General features: G+C 39.6%; 3 non-coding genes and 1 pseudogene across 3 annotated transcripts; all 4 read right to left on the bottom strand.

Annotated features, from left to right (window-relative positions):
• The window catches only part of LOC130222059 (oocyte zinc finger protein XlCOF6-like), a 167618-nt pseudogene that overhangs the window by 19057 nt on the left and 124015 nt on the right, over positions 1-24546 (bottom strand).
• trnap-agg (transfer RNA proline (anticodon AGG)) lies at positions 9117-9188 on the bottom strand. The gene has a single exon. It is a non-coding gene; the product is annotated as a tRNA-Pro (tRNA).
• On the bottom strand, positions 10775-10846 carry trnap-cgg (transfer RNA proline (anticodon CGG)). Its single transcript has one exon. It is a non-coding gene; the product is annotated as a tRNA-Pro (tRNA).
• Positions 22119-22191, bottom strand: trnak-cuu (transfer RNA lysine (anticodon CUU)). The gene has a single exon. It is a non-coding gene; the product is annotated as a tRNA-Lys (tRNA).

Consider the following 24546-nt stretch of genomic DNA (forward strand, 5'->3'; position numbering starts at 1 on the left):
ATGAAATCATCACATCAGGTTTTGAAAGATAAAGTAGTGGTGTTACAATGGATCAGTTTAAAGTTTTGTACTAAGAGATTTGAAAATGTTCACCTTTTGAAAATAGTGCCAAACAACCATACCTGTATTTTTTGTGGATGAACTGGCTCCCTCGCTGACTCCTGGGTTTTTACCTATACAATGTGTAAAACAATTGTTAAAGATGTTTTTATTTGTATTTTTTACTTTTCACAAAATTTTATGTATTGGTTCTATCAGAATGGAGCTACTTAAGGCATAAACATAAAATAAGGTAGGTCCCTTGGCTTATTTCTTTACCAGATGCAAATTAAGTAAGATGTCTACTCTGGACTTCCGGTTATGGCGCGCGGCTGTTAGGTCATGTTGATTTGAGCTGACGCTAACTTTCTTAAAATTAATCCTACAAAGTGTCCAAAACGTACCCACAAACGGTTTAAACCTAAAAAGAATAACCCGACATCCGACTATGCCACCAAAAAACGTAAAGCCGGGACAACGGCTGAGATCTCAACCGCAAACGGGCTCTGGCAACGAGGAACAAGCAAGCAAGCTAACAGCTAGCGAGCAGACTGACACTAATAGGAGCGACTCGACAAACTCAATTCTCTCCGCTATCCAGTCATTAAGAGATGACATGACTAAGCAATCGTCCGATATGCTTGAAGCCATTAATGGTTTAAAAGCAGAGCTTATATCACATTCCAAAAGAATCTGCGAGGCCGAGGACAAAATATCGAGGAGGATGTTACTACACTTTGGCATAAGGCTAAGAAGCTGAAGCAGACGGTTGAGACATTAACCAACAAGATTCAAGACCTGGAAGATCGCGGGCGCTGTTCAAATGTAAGAATGGTCGGCCTACCTGAAAAAGCAGAAGGTTCGGACACATGCGCTTTTCTGGAGGACTGGCTCCCCAAAGTATTGACAGATTGCTTTTCCAAACCTCCTGTAATCGAACGGGCACATCGGGTGGGCCAAATCAACGCGAACCATCCCAGGCCAATAGTGATGAAGTTTCTAAACTATAAAGACCGCGAAATAACACTAAGAGCGGCCAGAAAATTAACAGAGCTATGCTACGGAGATCAGCGAGTTAATCTGTTCCCGGACCTGTCAGCGGAGACTCGTCAACGCCAACGCTGCTTCGCTGAAGCTCAGCTGAAATTCATGGACATCAGGTACGGAATGCTTTATCCTGCTCACTTGATAGTGACCCATGCTGACAAGCGGCAAATCTTCAAAGCCGTCTCAGAAGTGGAGGAGTTCATCCGAGAGCTGAAAGCCACCAAGTGAATAAAGCTAAATGGATAAACATTTGAACTATAATACCGTTTAATTTTCAAAAGGAAAATGACTGACATTACTCATCTTGACCTCACCTGCCAAAACTTTGAAAGCTGAACTTGGCTGTCATAAATCTCTAATTATACAGGTACAGACTTGTAAATTTCAGATTTCCTTTTCTATGTTGTTATTGTTTTTTGGTTATTCCTCTCAGTTTCTTTTTTCCTTAATAAGGGTAACGTTTTTGGTTAATTCGTATTATTTGTAGCGTTTTCACACATTCACATAAGGTTGCTCTACATATTGTGGATCTATTATTTTCCATGACCAAAGTTTAGAACAGGGGTTCTATTTGTGCAGGATGTTCAGGGAAATGCACAGTTTTTTGTTTGGGTACTGTGTATATATTGTGTATTTTATTTATTTATTTTTCTTTCTTTCTTTTTTATGTATTCTCTTTCTTCAAACAAACAGTCAAATTATTTGTTACAGAAACCTATTACTCCACACAATTTAAGCTTAAATATCTATGTTGGAGATAAAACTTAGTAGCTGGAATGTAAGGGGACTGAATAAGATAGTTAAATTGAAGCAGGTACTCGATAGGATAAAACAATTTAAGGTTAACATATTATTTTTACAGGAAACCCATCTGTTGAGTGAAGACACAAGTAGAGTTTCAAAAAGATGGGCAGGACAAGTTTTCTCCACTCCATATACCTCTCATGCTCGGGGGGTTATGATACTTATTCACAAATCGGTTCCCTTTCAGCTACATAAACAACACGTCGATCCGCGGGGTAGATTTATAATTCTTAATGGTTTGATCGCGAGCACACAAGTAACCCTAATAAGTATATATGCTCCCAATGATGATGATCCTTCCCAGCAAGCAATAGCCGTCATTTCACCGGCTAGGTAAAGTATAGCCCAGATCTAGCCTGGCTACGTGTAACCCAATTTTAGCCCGAATAACCTTAAATTTGGTTGCATGTTGTTTTTTTGCTAAATAAAGCTTATATATGTATGATACTCCATGTAAGAAAAGTCAATAACGTTTATGAGGTTCCTGCAAGTAATAGAAGGAGTTTCAGTTTCTCGGTGAAGTATAGACCCAATCTAGTCCGGCTGTGTGTAACCCATCTCTAGCCCAAAAAACCTTAAATTTGCTTACCTGTCTTTTTTTTTTACAAAATACCTTGTGATATGTATGATATTCCTTCAAGTAAGGAAAGTCAATCGCATATAAGGAGTTTGGGCTTTTAAAAATATATGCTATTTTCATAGTCTGAGCGCAGCCTTGAATTAGCTCGTCATTCGGCCGGCTATTTATAGCCCACTGATAGCCTAAACTGATTCACTGTAGTATTTGGCCGTGCGGCGCGTGCATCACGCACGCATTATCAGTAAGTTTTAAGGTGTAATTTCGTGACATGTTCTATTTGTAGCCATAATTTAGCTTTGAATTAGATGTTCTTTACTCACCTCGCAAAATTTACATAAAAATTTATTGCAGACTTACTGCCTTTTTATTTATAATTAAAAACGAATATGGCATAATATATCTTATTTTATAATATATTACATATATCTTAAGGTAAAACAAGCCAGATCTAATCAGTTAAGAAAAACCAATGCAGTTCTGTACTCCACACGATAGATGGCGGTATTGCACATTTGTCGAGTCGGCTCGGCTGAAATGGACCAACAAATCAAGAGGAAGAAGCTGTTGTGGTTTGAAAATTGTAGCGCGTTGGATTGCGAGCGCGAGTGCCCTGCAAGGTAAGTGCAATCTGCTTTAATATCATGTTGTTTAGCAATGTTTTTTATTATATGTGCGAGTTTTAATATAGTATTACGCTAATATCAATGGACAGGCACCATTTATTCCAAAAATCTTAGACAAACAAAAACGGTGTGAGGGAGTGTTACAACATTTTAAACACGCAAAATTAAACACTTATTAAGCAAAGTTCGGTGATTAAGAGCATTTAGTGTGTACATTGCGAGTCGTCTTGATTAAATTTCCTCATGAAGTCAATGGAAAAAGTCAGTCATGCGATGAAACTAAGCAGTTCTGGCTTTTAAATCATGTTTGCTTGTGATTTCATAATAAGAGACTTAAACAAGTACCAAGTTAATTCTGTTTTTAGAGAATAAGTTCAAGTTAATTTCAGATTTTTTTATTGATTTATATTTTATAAATAAACTCTATATAATACTATGTTATGGAAGTATTTGTAATTATTTGTTTTTTCTCCACAGATATTTGAGTGTGTCTATGTAAAATGAGCAGTCTAGCAGGTATGAGTTGCTTAAACACATTAGACTAAAACATTTACACTATGACCACATTTGCTGGTTTCCTTGTCCATATGCAGATTGCCCATGTACAGTAACAAGCTGGATGAAGCTTTCGAGTCACATCAAAGACACAGAATGAATATTAAACAATATTTATGCATTATCCATATAACTGCTGTTGACAAAGAAACATTGAATATAACCCATTGATATTAAAATAGTTAAAAAAGTGAATAATTGAATTTAAATTGTAAATAAGTAATCAGCTTTAAGCTGTAAACCTGTGACTAATTATTTTTTTTTATGTTAATAGGTGTTTAGGTGTAATAGGTGTAATAGGTGTTTCCTTCTAGTTTTAATACGTAACCATCAAGCGTGATTGTGTCCTGAAGACCTACCGCATTTGAAGAGTCTGTGCATCTCCCTCAATGAATACTTGTAAGAGAATATGTGGTAAGTGTGTCAACCCACCCTCCTTTCATAAATGTATTTGTAAATCTCACAGTCACAGGACTGAGTTTGGAACACATCTCAGTATTTTCTCTCCTTTTTCTGCAGGACTGAAAGTGCAGAGGCTGAATCTCAAAATGCACACACAACAGTGGAGATCTTTATCGTTTGTGCTGAGGATGCTGGTCCTGGGGACAGACCTACAGATGTTGGTGTAGAAGTTCTGCTGAACCTGCTGAGTGTCACATATAGATTGGATGGACTTTTTGGGTTCATGTACACTTAAAGGGCTTCTTTAACCAGAAATGAAAACGTTTAATTATCCGTGTCGTACCAAACATTGATTTGTCTTCAAAGTACAAATTAAGATACTTCAGGAGAAATCTGAGAGCTCTCATTCTCTATAGACAGCAATGGTCCCAACTTGTTTAAAGTCCAGATAAAAACATAAAACATCCTCAAAACAGACCACATGCTTTCAGTTGTTTAATCAGAATATTTTTAAGCTACAAGAATAATTGAGTGCATATAAAGCAAAAATAAGCCTTTGAGTTTCTTTATTCTGTTGAACAAGATATTTTGAAGAAAGCTGAATACCTGTAACCATTGGTGTATAACCTGTACTTCCATGGTATGGTTTTCAGCTTTCTTCAAAATATCTTCTTCTGTGTTCTACAGGAAAAAAGTCTTAGTTTTTATCTTATTTGTTTTGTCATAACTTTGACATTTTTATATATATTTATTTTTTATTGTTTAATGTTTTTAATATTGTTAATGTTGCTTTTTATTAATAAAAGCTTTGTTTAATCAGTTTGAATGGATTGCATTTTTGAGAACCTGTTGATCAAACATGTTGATGTGTATATGTGTATTTTTGTTATTTATTAAATGTATAAACATAATCATTCATTAGCTGAAATTTTGATGACTTGTTTATGCTTGGGCTGTATATAGACGTCTATTAGATTTTCACTGACAGCCCAAATTTTGCCGTGATTTAGCCTAGACGTCTAGGCTATGTTTAGACGTCTAATAGATGTCTTTTAGACCAAAAAATGCTTGCTGGGCTCTCACTAACACACTCACTCTTGTACATGCTCTCACACACACACCTACATTCTATCTCTCTGTCTCAAATGTACTTTTTTCACGCTCTTACACACACAGATGTGCCAGTGTTAATGATACTTCTTTCTATAGTTTTACGTGCTCATTAGGCTTAGGATAGGTGGTTGCATTGTGATTATTTGGTCATGAAGGTATTAATTGTTTTAAATAGTTTTTCAGCTAATAATGTTCATGATGTCATACATCGCTACGAAAGGCTTTTGAAGCTGACAAGACGTGGAGCAACCATGACCAGAGCATTCCAGAGAGAAGGTGTCTCTTGAAATACAGTGGCCCAGCTCGCTCCAATTGCAGAGCTGTACTTTGCTAACAGGGAGCAATTTAACAGCATCAGCTTCACAGCAGGAAAATGAACAGAGTTCGCTCAAAAGTGTAGAGCTCACTGTTGGAGATGTTCACATAAAAGTCCTATCAATGAAAAGGAAGGGTTCACTTTTGCCTTTTTGTCTGAATAAGAGATTAGAGTAGATTTGCTATGTCGCTTATTGTTAAGGCCATGTTTATTGTATGTTTCTTTGTTCAATAATGTTTCTGTTTACTGTTAAAATGTAGAAGCAAAAAAGTAGAGCACAATAAGCTCAGCTTATAATGCCAAAAATATATATTATATTGAGATCAGATGCAAAAACCTTTAAATGCCGTCTAAATTCATTAAATTTCTTTCCCTTTTTAATCCTGGGTCACCACAGCGGAATGAACCACCAACTTATTCAGCATATGTTTTACATGGCAGATGCCCTTTCAGCTGCAACCCATTACTGGGAAACATCCATACACACTCATTCTCATACATATTCACTACGGACAATTTGAGCTTACTCAATTCACCTGTACCACATGTCTTTGGACTTGTGGGGTAAACTGGAGCACTGGAAGGAAGCCCACGCCAACATGGTATGCCACAGAAATGCCACCTGACCCAGCCGAGGCTCAAACCATCAACCTTCTTGCTGTGGGGCGAACATGTTACCCACTGCGCCACCATGTCACCTTGTCATCTAAATTGTATTTCTAAAATTATTTATTTTTCAGCCGACCATGTTTAAGACAATGAAAAAAACAATTCTTTGCCACAAAATAGTTAAATTACTGAACTGAGCCTGAAAAAATTATGAATTTTAGAAAAAAAAAAATGTATATAGCGGCTGCATGGTGGTGCAGTGGGTAGCGCGTTCGCCTCACAGGAAGATGGTCACTGGTTCGAGCCTCGGCTGGGTCAGTTGGTGTTTCTGTGTGGAGTTTGCATGTTCTCCCGGTGTTCGTGTTGGTTTCCTCTGGGTGCTCCGGTTCCCCCACAAGTCCAAAAACATGTGGTAGAGGTGAATTGAGTTTGCTAAACTGTCCTTAGTTCATGTGTGTCAATGATTGTGTATGGATGTTTCCCAGTGATGGGTTGCAGCTGTAAGGGCATCCGTTGCATAAAAACATATGCTGGATAAGTTGGCGGTTCATTCCGCTGTGGATGTAACAACAATTGTTCTTAATTGTCCTGAACCAAATGTTTTCTTGAGCTTAATTACCTGGGCTGTTAATTTTTTTATTTTATTTTTGTTTTGACAGCAATAAATTAAAAGCAGTTGGACAAACTAATGACTCTGGTATTTATTTGTATGTTCTCGTACGTGTGGTGCTGTTGTGTTTTGGTCTTCAAATACTTGCATCAGTGTCACTACTACCTGTCTGTTGACTATCTGCTGAACATTTACAGACTAGTAGCCATTCTGTCTGTGATGTTGGCTCCTTACAGTCATTCAACAGCATTTCTTAGGTTTTCACTTCATTTTGATGGGCCCAGTGTGACAACAGATGAGCTGATTAATGTACCTTAAAGGGCACCTATGGTAAAAAATCTACTTTTCAAGCTGTTTGGACAGACATATGTGCATGTATGGTGTATAGACCATCATATTGGGGTGATATAAGCACACCCAGTGCTTTTTTTTTTTCAATTTAACATAAAAACGGTGGACCAATTGGAGCGGTTTTCAAACCAACCGCAACTTTACGTAGGAGAGCGGTTTTCAAACCAACCGCAACTTTACGTAGGAGAGCGGTCCCCCCGCCCACCAATAATACATCATATCCTCAGTTTGTTGATTCACGCCGTCATTTTTTAGAGTGATTCGAAGCGATGTCACTAAAGGAACACGCTAGCTCTATTTTTAGATGCAAGGCTCATTGGACTCAACACAAGAGCAATATTCTCCACATTATCGCTCTAATCGGAATTATTGGTTGTATCTTTAGGTAGGTTTGCAAACATGTGTACTTCTCATTGAGTCTACCTTATACTTCAGCCGTTTGCATTTCTCGCGATCCCAGAAGCTCCCTGTGATCTTAACTAGCATGCGTTTTAGAGTTCTAAACATATGTTTCTATCAGGGTACACTCAAGTCGACGGCTGGGCGCCTCCGACCGCTGCAGACTTGAATTACTGTTGTGTGTACCCTGGTAGAAACCTATGTTTAGAACTAAAAAATGCGTGGCGCGATGATTCGGTTGGCTGTAAACCTGTACAAAGACACATATGATTTTGTACTCTCTGCTTGGTCTGTGTCCGAGTCGTACATGTACGACTGATTGCTGAACCTCTCACTCCTGCTCCTTCTCTGTCTGCCTGTCAGACTCTGTTTCAAACGCAGAGCGGGTGAGCTCATGGCCCCGCCCCTTGTTACGTTGGCGGGAAGCCGAAACTAATTTACATGTAAAGCAACACACCCATAAATCAACGAACTGTGGACACGCCCCCAACATGACACCTTTTAACACATTATAATAAAAAAATCTGAATTGTGTTTTAAACTGAACCTAAACTGGCACACTCAGAAGAACCATAATATTAATATTAAATCTTAAAAAAGAGCCTATGTGCCCGTTAAAGTAAAATAACTGTCTACTGAAAGTTAGGTTAAATGCAACAAATAGTTAATTGAACACTCTTAGATTGTACCTAACCCTAATTTTATATTTGATTAAAGTTCATGTTAAAATATCTTGCGTTGCTACTTATAGGCATCTGAATGTTTACTCAAAGTCTATTCATAAACTGGATAACAACTACATGCAGACAATAACAACAAACATCTTGGTGGTCAATGTTCTGAAAACTTGTTGAGGATTTGTTGCATATCTACTGATACACTGTTGAACATCTAGAACCTAAATTGGTAACACTTATCTTACCGAAAGTTTAATAAATGTTTACATGCTGTAGATATTGTGTTGATTGCCTAAGAACATTTAAAGACAATCTACAGATACTATCCAGATGAAAGTAAACAGATAAGAACTTGAAAAGTAACTTACGGTCAGCAGACTATCTAAAGGGGGACCATCTAAATAAAGTGTTACCCGGCTCCTTTTCGTTGGCATCTTGTTGAAGGCATACAAAAAATCCATGACAAATGATTGGCGAAATGGCCCAGTGGCCAAGGGATAAGGCATCAAACCTCCAGGGCTTGGGATTGTTGGTTCAAGTCCCATCTGGGTTGTCTTTGAAGGTCTCACTTCAATTTGGGAGCAATGTTTGGTGGATGAAACACGGTAGCTGTGAAAACCTTCTTGAGATGTGTTTGCATGTCATTAACTTCCTGCATTGCCATGCATATTACCTCTTATGACTAAAGACGAGATACCTAACGCGAAAGGCCATTTTGAATCCTGCATGGTGCCTACAGAGAAGAGACTGTGTACAAAGCAAAAAAATGGTGCTTACATATAAAGCTGGTGGGTTGTTCAAGATCCATAAACAAATCTAACAACCGAATCATTGCCGCTCCTTTTTTTGTCTGTATAATTGTACATGTTAGACTGATTTAGATCAGAAGTCCACTAAATGTTCATTCACTAAAGTCACAGCAAAAGCTGCTACAATTAACACAGAAACACCATAGATAGCACAGCACCACTGCTTTTCTATGACAGTCGTAGGGCTCGTCCGGGATTTGAACCTGGGACCTCTCGCACCCTAAGCGAGAATCATACCCCTAGACGAACGAGCCCTGTAGAAGGAACCTGCAGTGCCACAAGAAATTCTGTGAGACCAATGCAATCTACTCTTTGTTCATGTTGTTTTTGTTACGTGTGTCAGCAACTCTCTGGAGGCATATTACAGTTCACAGTAAGTATAAAAACAGTCCAGTGGCCTAATGGATAAGGCACCAGCCTTCGAAGCTGGGGATTGTGGGTTTAAAGTACCAACTGGGTTGTCTTTGATGCAGTTCCTTTTAAGTTGACTGTGCAAGACAATCCAGTGTTACCCTCAAAAGCTAGGTTCATACCCTTAGATCAAAATGACATGACAATGGAAAACTCCTCAGAGAAGCTGTTTTGTCATTAGGAGTACACACCAGATCGTCTGAATGCAATATGGCATAGGGATCCTAAAGTACTGTTTTTCTGAGTTACAAGAACTTCCTGAGCCATACATCAGATATGACAAAGGCTAGTGTTGACCCAGTGGCCTAATGGATAAGGCATCAGCCTTCAAAGCTGGGGATTGTGGGTTCAAGTCCCATCTGGGTTGTCTTTGTTGGGTTAAATTTAAGTTGTGTGAAACAATTCCGACTGGTCTTCTCAAAACTTAGGCGTGATGATCTGAGGACAATAGTTAGCTTCGAATTCTCAGACTTGCTGCACACTTCAAATAAAGATTCACCCAATCTTGCTTGAATCTCACTGTCACGTTACAAACCTAAAAGGTTCTGCTATGGTAATGGAGATCTTGACTTCAAGTACCTCGTGGCTTTCAACTAATGGTCTCTTGTTAGGTGGATGATGATGAAATGCAAACAAGAAAATAGCTGCAGAAAGGTTGTGATTTCAAGTTAATGAGAGTGGCCTTGTCTGGAATTTGAAACTCAAGACCAGTCACACCATACGCAAGAACCATACCCCAGGACCAATGAGACACGAATGTGGATGATTACACAAAGAAAATGTTTGACCATTAGTTGCACACATCTTATTTGACGGAATGCAAACTGGCATCCAGATCCTAAAGTGCAGTTTTCCATGCGTTGGCATCTTGTTGAAGGCATACAAAAGATCCATGACAAATGATTGGCGAAATGGCCCAGTGGCCTAATGGATAAGGCATCAACCTTCGGGGCTTGGAATTGTTGGTTCAAGTCCAATCTGGGTTGTCTTTGAAAGTCTCACCTCAATTTGGGAGCAATGTTTGGTGGATGAAACACGGTAGCTGTGAAAACCTTCTTGAGATGTGTTTGCATGTCATTAACTTCCTGCATTGCCATGCATATTACCTGTTATGACTAAAAGGGTAACGAGATACCTAACGCGAAAGGCCATTTTGAATCCTGCATGGTGCCTAGAGAGAAGAGACTGTGTACAAAGACAAAAATGGTGCTTACATATAAAGCTGGTGGGTTGTTCAAGATCCATAAACAAATCTAACAAACGAATCATTGCCACTCCTTTTTTTGTCTGTATAATTGTACATGTTAGACTGATTGAGATCAGAAGTCCACTAAATGTTCATTAACTAAAGTCACAGCAAAAGTTGCTACAATTAACATAGAAAGATCATAGTGAGCACAGCTCCGCCTCATTTTTTATGACAGGTGTAGGGCTCGTCCGGGATTTGAACCCGGGACCTCTCGCACCCGAAGCGAGAATCATACCCCTAGACCAACGAGCCCTGTAGAAGCAATCTGCAGTGCCACAAAAAATTCTGTGAGACCGATCCACTCTACTCTTTGTTCATGCTGTTTTTGTTACGTGTGTCAGCAACTCCCTGGAGGCATATTACAGTTCACAGGCAGTAAAAACAGCCCAGTGGCCTAAAGTACCAACTGGGTTGTCTTTGATGCAGTTCCTTTTACATTGACTGTGCAAGAAAATCCAGTGTTACCTTTAAAAAGCTAGGTTCAGACTTCCGGCGGTTAACTGAAAGCGCATGGCCGCTTAACTTTTTGTCTCCCGTTCGGTCGGAGTTTAATTTCCCAATTAATACAATTAACATCTAATTCCTAATCGAATCTAATGATGGAAGGGGAGAAAGTCAGAAAGGGCAAAGGAAAACAGTTTGGGAAAGCGGAAAAAGGTAGTAATTTAGAGGATACCGCCGGGGCTGAGAAACAAGGAGAGCGTAATGGCAGACAAGAGGAAAATCCAAAACTGGCAACAGTGGACGAAAGCGTCGCGGTCATCCGCGCAGACATAAAGATGGTGGCCTTGGAGATGAAGTCCGAGCTAAACATCTTCCGAGACGATCTGAAAAGAGAATTAGTGGACTTTCGAAAGGAAATTTACCAGACGCTAAACGAAATCACAACCGACCTGAAAACTACAACTGACAGAGTGAGTGAGGCCGAGACCCGCATCGCCGAGGCCGAGGAGTGGTCCACGGATTTCAGGGAAGCTCTGAGCCAGTCACTACAATTCCAGGAAAGAATGCAGATGAAGTTAACGGACCTGGAAGCACGCTCGAGACGTAATAATGTTCCCATTTACGGGATCTTGGAAGGCGCTGAAAATAACAACATGTACCAATTCATTGATAATCTTATTAAAAAAGAACTGGACCTTGCTGAAATTCAACTCGGGATTCAAAGATGCCACAGAGCGCTCGGACCAAGACCTCCTAACGAGGCGCAGCCAAGATCGGTGATTGTGTACTTTCAAGAATTCAAAGTTAAGGAAATGGTTCTGCACACTGCGTGGAAGAAAAAGGAAATCTTTTACAACAACGGCAGGATCTACTTTGATCATGACTACCCTGCTGAAACCTTGGCGAAAAGGAAGGCATATTCTCAGATCAGGAGGATGCTCAAAGAGAAGGGAATACGATTTCAGACACCACCGCCAGCGAAACTGCGAGTGTTCTTTGACGGCGGGCCGGTCACCTATGGAAGCGCAGACGAAGCGACTGAGGACATGAAGAAAAGGGGTTTCCAGTTTGGCCCCGAGACATCTTCAGAAGTTGAGGTTTTGAATAAAGCGCGGATGACCGGCTGGCAGCGCTCTAAGAATACAACAAACAGGCAGACCCGTCAGGATTGGATTAAAGAGAGGCTCCGGAATTTTCGCCGATAAAGATAGATTTAAAGGTTTAGGATTTGTTAACTACGAGTGGCAAATGACCGTAAACTACACAATTGGTGAATGAACCAGCTGTTTGTTACGGACATTCTAGTTTATGCCAGGGGACAGCCGCGTACACCCACATCGGGATGGAGTAAGACTGAATCCTTTTTTTTTCTTTCCCCTACTCTATTTAGACTGTTATCTCACGTAGCCCGCTGCTGTTATCCTACTTACCTCAAGTCTTCAATTTTGTTACAATTTCAATTCTTGATCTGCAAACGGGTAAAATCGCCCTTAGTCAATAATGTAGTTGACCGACAAATACGGGAAAGACTTTTTTGTTTTTGACGTTCGTAAGTGCACGCAGAATACCCATAAGGGCACTTAAGGCTGCACTGAAGAGGGGCTCTGGTGTTTACCTAGACTATTCCCCTACACTAAGAAGTAAGAACTGTTCATTGCTTCGAATGGAGGTCTTTATATGCATTCTGTTTAGTTCTATTATTTCCAACTGTAAAGTTATGGGTTCTTATTTTATTTTATTTAGTTCATATGTAGTTCAGACTTGGTCACGAATAACATATACCTTACAGAAAGTGTTTTATTACAAGATCACATGCAGTTTCAGGAATATAGGGTGATTACCCTGAATGTAAATGGTTTATACAATCCAATCAAGAGAAGCAAGGTTATTGCAAAGATGAAAAAGGAAAAGTTGCATGTTATATTTATGCAGGAGACGCATCTTAATAATCTAGAACACGAAAAACTAAAACAAAAAGGGTTTAAGAATGTATTTTATTCATCTTATTGGAAGGGAAAACGAAGAGGGGTAGCAATATTAATTAATAACTGTGTGAACTTCCGCCTGCTTGCTGAAAGACAAAGAGGGTCGATATGTTTTTGTTAAGGGTCTCTTAGATCAAATAGAAGTTACGTTAATTACCGTGTACATACCCCCTGAGCAAGACAACTCATGCAAAAGAGAAGTTTTTCAATTAATAGCTTCTGAAGCATCAGGAGTTTTGATATGTGGAGGAGACTGGAATGCCCAGATGCAACCCAAGCTTGATTCCTCTAATGCATTAAAGAGGCTAACCTCTAGAGCAAGGGTAACTAAAAAACTGTTGATGGAATTGGGATTGATAGATGTATGGAGGGAGCTCCATCCATTAGATAAACAGTTCACATTCTATTCCGCAAGCCAAATTTACTACTCAAGAATTGATTACTTCTTTGTTTTTAATTCAGACAGACACCGGCTTATAGACTGCAAGATAGGAACCAGAGATATCTCTGACCACTCACCTGTTTATCTAACTATACATTTAGATAACAAAAAGAACGACTCACTGTGGCGGCTTAATACAAGTATACTGAATGATAGTACATATAAAGAATTTATTCAAAAAGAAATAAAGGATTATATCGATAACAACAACAATGGGGAAGTATCACCAAGTATTTTATGGGATGCATCAAAATCAGTGCTTAGGGGTAAACTCATAGCCCTTACATCACATAAGAAAAAGGAAAAATGTAAAAAGATGTTTGACTTGCAGGAGAGCCTTAAAACCTTAGAGAGAGAACATATTGTGAAAAAGAAACCTCATATCTTAAGCCAAATAAAAAGTATTAAGAAGCAAATAAATGAACTATATGAGGAAGAATTAGAGAAAAAAGCCAAATTTACTAAGCAAAGATATTATGAAAACGGCCCAAAGGCTTTGAAGTTATTGGCTTGGAGGCTTAGAAAACAGCAGGCAGAGCGGACTATCCTGTAAATTAGAGATCCTAAAACTAATAGAATTAATCACAAACAAGATGATATCCATAACATTTTTAAAACCTATTACAGAAATCTATATAGTGAAGTAAGTACAACTAAACCCACAGAAATAAATATCTTCTTAGAATCATTAGACTTACCCTCCATAGGCACAACACAGAATAAATCCCTAATGGCAGAGATTACAAAAGAGGAAATAGGGAAAGCGATTTCAAGATTAAAAGTAAATAAAACACCTGGCTCAGATGGCTTCCCAGTTGAGTGGTACAAGGCATTCAAAGACCTGTTAATTCCCATGCTTTATGAGTGTTTTAACTACATGCTTAAAGGTGGTGAACCACCAAGAACATGGAGTGAGGCAATCATTTCGATTATTCCTAAAGAGGGTAAAGATAAGAAGGAGTGTAGTTCTTTTAGACCGATTACTGTATTAAATATGGATTATAAATTATATGCATCAATACTAGCTAAAAGATTGGAAGATATAATACCAGAATTAGTGGACTTAGACCAAACCGTATTTATAAGGGATAGGCAGACACAAGATAATATTAGGCGGGTGCTACACGTTACTGATCATGTCATTAAAAAGAAAACCAGAGCAGCAATTATTAGCTTAGATGATGAAAAGGCATTTGACTCAGTTCGTTGGGAGTATTTATATTTAGCATTGACCAGATTTGGCTTTAATGATGACTTTATTAGGTGTATAAGAAATTTATATTTATCACCAAATGCAAAAATTAGGATTAATGGTCATCTTACCAAGAGTTTTGTTTTGGAAAGAGGCTGCCGTCAAGGCTGCCCCCTCAGTCCTACCCTTTTTGCTTTATTTATTGAGCCTTTGGCACAGTTGATAAGAGACGAACAGGGAATTAAAGGAATAACAGTTAGAGGTTTAGAGCAAAAGATCTGTCTGTATGCAGATGATGTTCTTTTGTTTGTTGGAACACCAGAAGTTAGCATTCCTACTCTGATGTCAGTTTTAAATAAATTTGGCACCTACGCTGGTTACAAGCTAAATATCCAAAAAACACAAATTTTAAGCTTTAATTATTTCCCTCAGAAAGATATGCAAAATAAATGTTATTTCAAATGGAATTCAACAAGTATTAAGTACCTGGGTATTAAAATAACTAAAGATTCTACACAATTACTTAATAGTAATTATGGCCCTATAAATAAGAGTATAAAATCTGACAGATAGGTGGTCTCAATTGCCTTTAGAGATGCATAATAGAATAAAGACAATAAAGATTAATATAGTTCCCCGTCTTCTATACCTCTTCCAATCCCTACCAATCGAAATTCCATCAAAACAGTTCAGAGAATGGGACAAGTGGATTTCAAGATTTTTATGGGGGGGGGGCAGGAGACCTAGAATTAAATATAAAACATTGCAACTGTCTAAGGAGAAAGGGGGAAAATCACTGCCTTGCTTGTCTGACTATTACAAAGCAGCCCAGTTACGACCCTTATTAATCTGTTGTAACCCAGAATACAGAATGGAAAGACCTGGAAACTTCACAAATTGATATCCCACTACAATCATTATTGGGTAGCAAGTTTTTACATAAACACTATTTAAATAGCTTAAATCAGTGGTCCAAAGTTCCCCTTAGAATCTGGTTTAAAGAGTGTAATTCTCCACTACTTGAAAAACAGTCTAGATTGATTAAATGGGTAGCATTTGACCCTGACTTTAAACCAGCTAAAATTGATGGGAGATTTCAAACTTGGTATAGGTTTGGCATCACTACTTTTAGTTTAATTTCCTCAAATGGGGAATTAGATAGCTTTCAGAAAATCTCAGATATGTATGGTCTGGACAAATGTGATTTCTTTAGGTACCTGCAAACCAGGACCTACTTTAATAGAGAGATTAGATGCTTGGAGAGCCATCCCCCTAACTTAATTGACTTAGTTATTGACATCTACAAGAACAAAGACAATAGGAGACTTGTTTCAAAATTGTATTCTGCCATCCAATCCACCAAGGAAGACTCAACAAATGACATCAGACTAAAATGGGAAAGAGAATCCAACCTAGTTATCTCAGAGGAAGATTGGTTGAATATCTGCTCAGTGCAGTCCACCTCTTCCAGCTCTGGTATGTGGAGAGATTTCTGCTGGAGGAATCTTACCAGATACTTTATAACCCCCAAGTTAACATGCATGCAAACACGGGAGAAGGACAGGGGACAGTGCTGGAGGAAATGTGGAGAAGACTTGGCAAACCACTTTCACATATTTTGGAGTTGCCCAGCCATTCAGTCATACTGGCAGGACGTAATGCAAGTAATACAAAATATTTTTGGTGATGATGTGGACTTTTCTTTTACAACAATTTACCTGGGAAATATTGCAGCCAACTTAACGGTAAAAGACAAATATTTATTAAAATACTCCTAGCAACCAGTAAGAAAACTGTGACTCGAAAGTGGCTACAACTGGAACCCCCTACAAAATCTGAAAGGTTGGATATCATATCTAATGTTCAAAATATGGAGAGGATGACTTTTTCTTTAAAACTACAAAAGGACAAATACCTGCAATATTGGGAGAAATTGATTGTACTTATGCCTTTACACAGTGTAATCTGATTTCTATATGTATTTGTTAATGTGACCTGTAAGGAAATGTGCGACCAGTCAACTGTTCATTTAAGTTCCGGTGTTTTATTGTACTACTTATTTTATTTATTATTATGATTTATTTTTATAATTTTTTTTATCTATTATATGTTTTTTTTCTTGTTTTTTTCTTTAAAAAAAAGAGAAATAAAAATAAAGTATAGAAAAAATAAAAACGAGTAATCCTTTAAAAGAAAAAAAGCACTTCATTATTTAATACATAAAAAGATTTTTCAGATAAGTGCAACACTTTTCCCCTTTACCTGAAAAGTGTGTGATAGTTGAAATAAATAAGAAAAAAAGGAAAATGACCGGGAAAAACAACTCAATGATCAAATTCCACAATTTTCCATGTGATTAGCCGAGAGCAAGAAAGAAGGAATCCACAAATATCCACAATATCCTGGAAAAAAACACTGAAATAACGGGCTCTGTATGAGAGCTGCTCTTTGAAGAGAATTAGGCAGCTAGCCTAAATAAAAAAGATTGTGTAAAATGAAAGACGTTATTTATAAAGACAGATTTTTTTACAGTTTATGAACATGAATGGCAGCTGTTGTTTTTGATCTAACAGCAGCAAAACTACATGCTGAACGCTGTGAGTTTGCGTCAGGATGATGATGATACATTTTAGTTTTTTTTCCTTTTTCAAAACAGTTTAGAACAAAACAAACAAAACAGCAATAAAAAACAAGCAAACAAACAGACATTTTTAAAGGAACATGGAAACAAAAAAGACATACAAGTGTCAAAGGTCACCGAATACAATCTTATTTACATTCGTATTTATCGTTGATAAAATGTTGCTATATAAAATTATGTTAAGGGTTACGTGACAAAGATCAACAAGCTCCAAACATATATAAAATAAAAGCACCACAATGAAATTAAAACAATACTTTTCTTCTCAACCATTTACCCCAGTATGCAGACATTTTATAGGCTTGTTGTCTCAAGGTAAATGTCAGTACTTCCATGTCATACACCTCTTTAACAATATCATACCATTCGCCTACAGATGGAGGATCTTTCTTGAGCCATTTCTTTGTAATGGCCTTTTTGCTAGTTGTTAGTTGTGTGTTAAGAAGATACACATCATTTTTTGGTATTTCTGCAGAGTAAATTCACAGGTACATAGTTTTAATTGCATTACATTCCAGATTCAATCCCATTATTGCATTCATCTCTTTATTTAAATCTTGCTAATAGGTGTGTATAATATTACAGTGCCAAAATATGTAAAATGATCTGCCAATACATTTCCACATTTTCTCCAACATTGAGCATTTTTTGATCTCTAGTTTGAAAGTATTTTATTTCAGGTGTTATAAAGAACCTGATTACATTTTTCCAAATAAATTCCCTTCATGAATCTGAATTAATTGTGACCATCTGTGTTTCCCAAATAGTTAATCATTCCTCATTTGTTATTTTTATATTTGCTTTCCTTTCCCATTTCTGCTTTATATACATTGGTGAGTGTTGGGGAACAATAGTCTGTTACGGAGGGGGAAGAGAGGGAGGAGAGGAAAAAAGAGAAGAAAAGGAGGAAAAAAGAGAAAGAAGAGAAGAAAAAGGGGCGGAAGAGGAAAATATTTTTTATTTCATTTTTAATCATTTATTTGTACTATTAATATTTGATTAATACTACATATTTTATTGTTTATATATAAATATATTTGCTTTTAAGTACATTTCTGCTAAGTATTTTGCTAAGTATAGAGAAACTACAAACTAGTTTCTTTATTGAAACATTATTTTCTGGACTATTTCATTTTGTGCCTATTTAATTTTTTGAATTATACTATAGCAAAACACAACCAACTAAAAAAAACAAGCAGAGAAACAGTTAAAATGACCAAACATTTATTTAAAATTAGTCATAGCCAATTATTTACATTTACAATATAATAGCTCAACAGCAGTGCAAACAAGTGCAAAAGAAGAGAACAAAATTACAATAAATTAAACAAAAATAAATAACACAAAATGAAATAAGCAAACATAAAATAAATGATAAAAACAAATAAATTAGAAATGTAAATTTTTTTAAATTATAATTTAAAGTAAAAAAAAAACTACAAGTAAAACAAAAGACCCCTGAAAATATTTAAATGTCAATATTAAAAATAAACACTTCAGGAAGTGCCCAGGTCTTGAACATTTTTATTATTTTTCTCCTTTTTTAATTCTTTCCAACCACTGCTCCTTCGGCAATGCCTCTACAAAGGGGCAGTATATAATGCCCTTGTACTGGCTGGGTCCAGTCTCGGCTGTTCTAAACTGCCCACATTTCTTACATGTATTATACTGTACTTTGCGGGTCAGTTTACGAATGGGAGCGACAGCAGTACCAGGGGTGGATGGAATGGCAGGAGGGGCAAAAGGGAGGCCAAACCCAAAAGCCGGTGGAGCAGAAGCCAGCATATACCCCTGTGAGGCCACTGGCATCAGCATGACCAGTTGAGTCCCTGGTGGTGGAGCAGGAATAAGTTGCCGTTGGGCTTGCTGCATCTGAGCAGGTAGCAAAGCTGGTGCGTCTGACAAAATGGTCCTTTTTCTTTTTAGTTTAGCCTGGCCCACAGTGCTACTGGGCAAGTGGTACTGGTGAGCCGGTCCTGGCTGATGTGGTGGAGATGGGGGGTGCACATCGGCAGGCAATAGGGGGTCAGCCGCCACAGACAAGCGGCTTGGAAGTTGCAGCCCCTGCATCACAACTGCTGTGTCCTGCTGTTTATCTTTTTTATTATGCCACTGTACCAGGGTGGTGTGACTCACATCCACCAGTTGAAGGTTAGTCTGCTTCATCACTATAGCATTGGCCAGAATGCTGCGCCTGATTTTTCTGTATTCTGCCAGGATGAGATCCCATCTGGACACTGTGCCGGTCCCCTTCTTTTTGGGTGTTCTATGTATGGCACAGAGCCTGACAAAAAAAGTCTCAACCAAGCGACAGCAATCTGGCCACTGTGCAAGTGGGGCAGAGGTGGTCAGGGCATGCCTCTTCAAACTCTCCACTCCTTGGGTAAACTCCTGTCTCTTCTTCGGGGACCTAAACCTCCCAGTGACCAGCTTTGCTTGATGCCTGGCTGCAAACACCACCCTCTGCTTGTCATAGTCCAGCAGGTTCTGCCAAAGAGCAACAATATTGCTCACCTAAGCAGAAAAAGCAGATAATACATGCTAATGAGAAAGCAAAATGTGCAAAAGGTAAGCAAGTTGACAAGTTAAAGAGTGAACAAAGAGTGGGTTTATATTCCTTACCTGCTGGTTAGTGAGGACAAGGGAGGGCTGATTCCTCAGGTCCACAAGATAATCTGCCAGGCTGTCCACTCTGTCCATACCTGGTACACCTGAGCCATCCACAGCCTAAAAAATAAAAATAATAATTATAATACACACACACATACACATACACATACACACACACACACACACATATATATATATATATATATATATATATATATATATATATATATATATATATATATATATATATATATATATATATAACAAACATAGGCACAAAACACAGATTGTTGATGCGTTAGATGCGTAAACATAGATAGGTTACAAGATATTTACATACACCAGACTCAGATGTCTGAGTGCTTTGCTGCAACATGGAGGCAGCAACCAGTGTGGCAGAGGCATCAGGCTGGGTGGAGGGTTCAGTAGGTTGGGTGGAGTGGGCAACAGGTTGGGAGGAGGCATCAGAGAAGATGGTGATTGCAGCAGTTTGGGAGGAGGAAGCATGCTGGATGGAGGGGGCAGGGGGTTGGGTGGAGCGTGCAGCAGCATCCAGGGCAGTGGAGACAGCAGACTGGGTGGATGCAGAAGCAGGATAGGCAGTGGAGGCAGCAGCCAGGCCGGTGAAAACAGCAGAGGAGGTGGCAGTTAGAGTGGTGGAGGCTGGAGGGTGGATGGAGGAGGTCGCAGCCAGGTCGGCGAAGGCTGGAGCATGGATAGAGGAGGTAGTTGCCAGGGCAGTGGAGGCTGGAGGATGGATAGAGGAGTTAGTTGCCAGGGCGGTGGAGGCAGCAGGGTGGATGGAAGAGACAGCAGCTGGGGCAATGGCAATGGGCTCAGAGGTGGGTAGGAAGTGGGAGGAGATGGAGAAGTTTGGGTCATCTGAGAGACTTGGCAAAGTTATATCATATACTTCGTCCTCCCCGAAGCCCTCATCTTCTTCCCCACCTTCATCCACATCCTCCAACATTTCCTCTGTTTCCTCTGAGTCTGGGTTCAATGCCATGGGCTGTCCAGTCTGACTCAGGAGGTAGTCAACACCAAGCAGCTCTCCTACAAATGGAGAACAAAAAGACACAGACATATACGACTTATCATATTTAAAGCATTCCATAATACTACAAAGACTTTCAATAATATCTAGACTTCTGTATTTGCCACTCACCACATGGTTGACTTTGGTGATGCAAATAATAAAAAAATAAATAACAATAAACACCCCCAAACCAAAAGTATTATGCACATAGTTAAGTGTAGGATATACCGGTGTATATATTTTTGTGTAAACTTTATTTAGTTTTTGGCTAAGAAATACGGGCGGAGGGAGCTGTTGAAGCATCCAAACAACCGTATATACAGTGTATATGCATGTATATTTAGATACAGTTATTAATTTAAAGACATGTTCGAACAAAATCAATGATTTCTGCAAGTGTATCAAAAGTCTGCAATGTTAAACAGGGTGCGGGGTCGTGAACTTTGACACTATGCACAAAAACGTGAACTCAACTTGAAGTCAACTTGTAATGCTAGACAGCACGTGGCCCAGGATCATTGCCCGGTGCATGTGTTAGCAGTTGCAAGGCAGTAAAAGCCTCCGTTCGTCCCTGGATGGGCTCAAAGCAACAACCTTTCGGTTAACAGCTGAACACGCTAACCGATTGTGCCACAGAGACTCAGACTAACCATACCAACTGTGGTAGAAACGCTGAACTTTGTCTCACTTGGTCTGCTGGATGAACCCAAATGAAAGCTGCCGAACGCGCTAACCGATTGCGCCACAGAGACTCAGACACTAATGCAACTGTGGTAGAAATGCTGAACTTTGTCTTGATAGGTATGCTCGATGAATCCAAATAAAAGCTGCTGAAAAGAGAGAGAGAAAGGTAACAACTGAAATAAGTAACTTAGCCAATACAGGCACTGGACAACAAACTTCTGCTAAATCCTGATGTCATCTTGTAACGCCAGAATGCATGTGGCCCAGCTCTATGCCCAGTGCATGTGTTAGTAGTTGCAAGGAGGAGAAAAGCTTGATTCGTCCCTGGGTGGGCTCGAACCACCAACCTTTCGATTAACAGCCGGACGCGATAATCGATTGCGCTACAGAGACTCAGACACTAATGCTACTGTGGTAGAAATGCTGAACTTTGTCTTGATAGGTATGCTCGATGAATCCAAATGAAAGCTGCTGAAAAGAGTAACAGAAACGCCCAACGTGGGGCTCGAACCCACGACCCTGAGATTAAGAGTCTCATGCTCTACCGACTGAGCTAGCCGGGCCTCTGACACAATCATTCTAGTCACTGTTTTGATCAATACCTTCCCTACCTGTGTAAAGTTTGATGCTGTTTTAAAGTCAACTGAAATAAGTAACTTGGCCAATCCAGGCACTGGACAACAAACTTCTGCTAAACCCTGTTGTCTTTACTGTAAGAGCTTGTGTGCCGAACCGGAGGTTTTTCGCGCCCCCGCCGCTGCAATCTCGGGTGTTTTTTACTCTCGGAGGCGTGTCCAGCTGAACTCAATCAGCAAAGCGCTCGGGGGTGTATATAAGCGACTAGTCTCACCGCGGCAGCGGTCGCGGCAGCCTCGTGTGAAGCCCGCCTCGTGTGAAGACCAACGAGAGTAAAGACCATCGACTCTACCTGCGCGACTAGACCAACGAGAGTAAAGACCATCGACTCTACCTGCGCGACTAGACCAACGAGAGTAAAGACCATCGACTCTACCTGCGCGACTAGACCAACGAGAGTAAAGACCATCGACTCTACCTGCGCGACTCCACCGAGCAAAGACACCGACAAAGCACTTGAGTACTTGTTTATCACTTTATTGTTTTACTTTATCTCTGCACTCATTATTGTTTTCCTTGCACTTTATTATGTGTTTACTAATTCCTGTTGTTACTAATACTCGCAGAGCACGGGAGGTACGCTGCAGGCGCAACCCTCACAACCTTCGATCAATTCATGTATCCTCTATTTCACAACTCTCTCTCTCCGTGGGCCTCTGGAATTGTCAATCTGCTGTTAACAAAGCAGATTTTATTACCTCCATAGCCACTCATTCTGACTTTAGTCTCATGGCTCTAACTGAAACCTGGTTGAGACCGGAGGACACTGCTACACATGCAGCTCTTTCTACTAATTTCTCTCTTTCCCACACTCCTCGTCAGATAGGGAGAGGGGGTGGGACTGGACTACTGATTTCCAAAGAATGGAAATTCACTCAGAGACCGTCCCTGCCAAAAATCAGCTCTTTTGAATTCCATGCAGTCACCATTATCCACCCCTTCCGCATAAATGTGGTTGTCATCTACCGCCCACCGGGTATATTAGGTCACTTCTTAGATGAACTGGATGTTCTTCTCTCATCTTTTGCTGATTATGACACTCCCTTGTTGGTGCTAGGTGACTTCAACATCCACATTGAAAGACCTCAAGCTGCTGACTTCCAGACTCTGCTTGCATCTTTCGACCTCAAAAGAGCACCTACTTCTGCTACTCACAAATCAGGTAATCAACTAGACCTTATTTACACTCGACATTGCCTCGCTGATCAAACACTAGTAACTCCACTACAAACATCGGATCATTTCCTTCTCTCTCTCAACATCCACATTACTCCTGAGCCGCCACACACTCCAACTCTAGTTGCCTTTCGCAGAAACCTACGCTCTCTCTCACCCACTAGACTATCCACCATTGTTTCTAACTCTCTTCCTCCATCTTGCAAACTCTCTGCACTTGATACGAACAGTGCCACTGATACACTCTGCTCCACGCTAACATCATGCCTAGACAGACTATGCCCTATTACATCCAGACCAACCCGGGCCAGTCCTCCTGCACCCTGGCTCTCTGATGTTCTCCGTGAGCATCGCTCAAAACTTCGGGCTGCTGAGAGAATTTGGCGAAAAACTAAAAATCCTGAACAGCTCATAACATACCAAACTCTTCTCTCTTCTTTCTCGACTGGGGTTACTTCTGCAAAGCAGACATACTTCCGTCAGAAAGTCAACAGTGCCACCAATCCTCGCTTACTTTTTAAAACATTTTCCTCCCTCCTCTATCCTCCTCCTTTACCAGCATCCTCCACACTCACTACTGATGACTTTGCTACATTCTTTTGCACCAAAACTGCAAAAATCAGTGCTCAATTTGCTGCACCTACAACAAACACGCAAGATACACCACCAACACCACACACACTCACCTCTTTTTCCCAGCTCTCTGAGTCTGAGGTGTCCAATCTCGTGCTATCAAGCCATGCAACCACCTGTCCGCTTGATCCCATTCCCTCTCATATCTTGCAAGCTATTTCTCCTGCAGTCATACCAACACTGACTCACATAATTAACACATCTCTTGACTCTGGTCTATTCCCTACTTCATTTAAGCAGGCTAGGGTAACCCCACTGCTAAAGAAACCCAACCTGGATCAAATGCTACTTGAAAACTACCGACCGGTATCCCTGCTTCCATTCATGGCCAAGATTTTGGAGAAAGTAGTGTTCAATCAAGTCCTAGACTTTCTTACTCAAAACAACCTTATGGACAACAAGCAATCTGGCTTTAAGAAAGGCCACTCAACTGAGACTGCCCTGCTCTCAGTCGTGGAGGATCTCAGACTGGC

The sequence above is a fragment of the Danio aesculapii genome, chromosome 4 (genome assembly GCF_903798145.1).
Source record: "Danio aesculapii chromosome 4, fDanAes4.1, whole genome shotgun sequence".
NCBI lineage: Eukaryota > Metazoa > Chordata > Actinopteri > Cypriniformes > Danionidae > Danio > Danio aesculapii.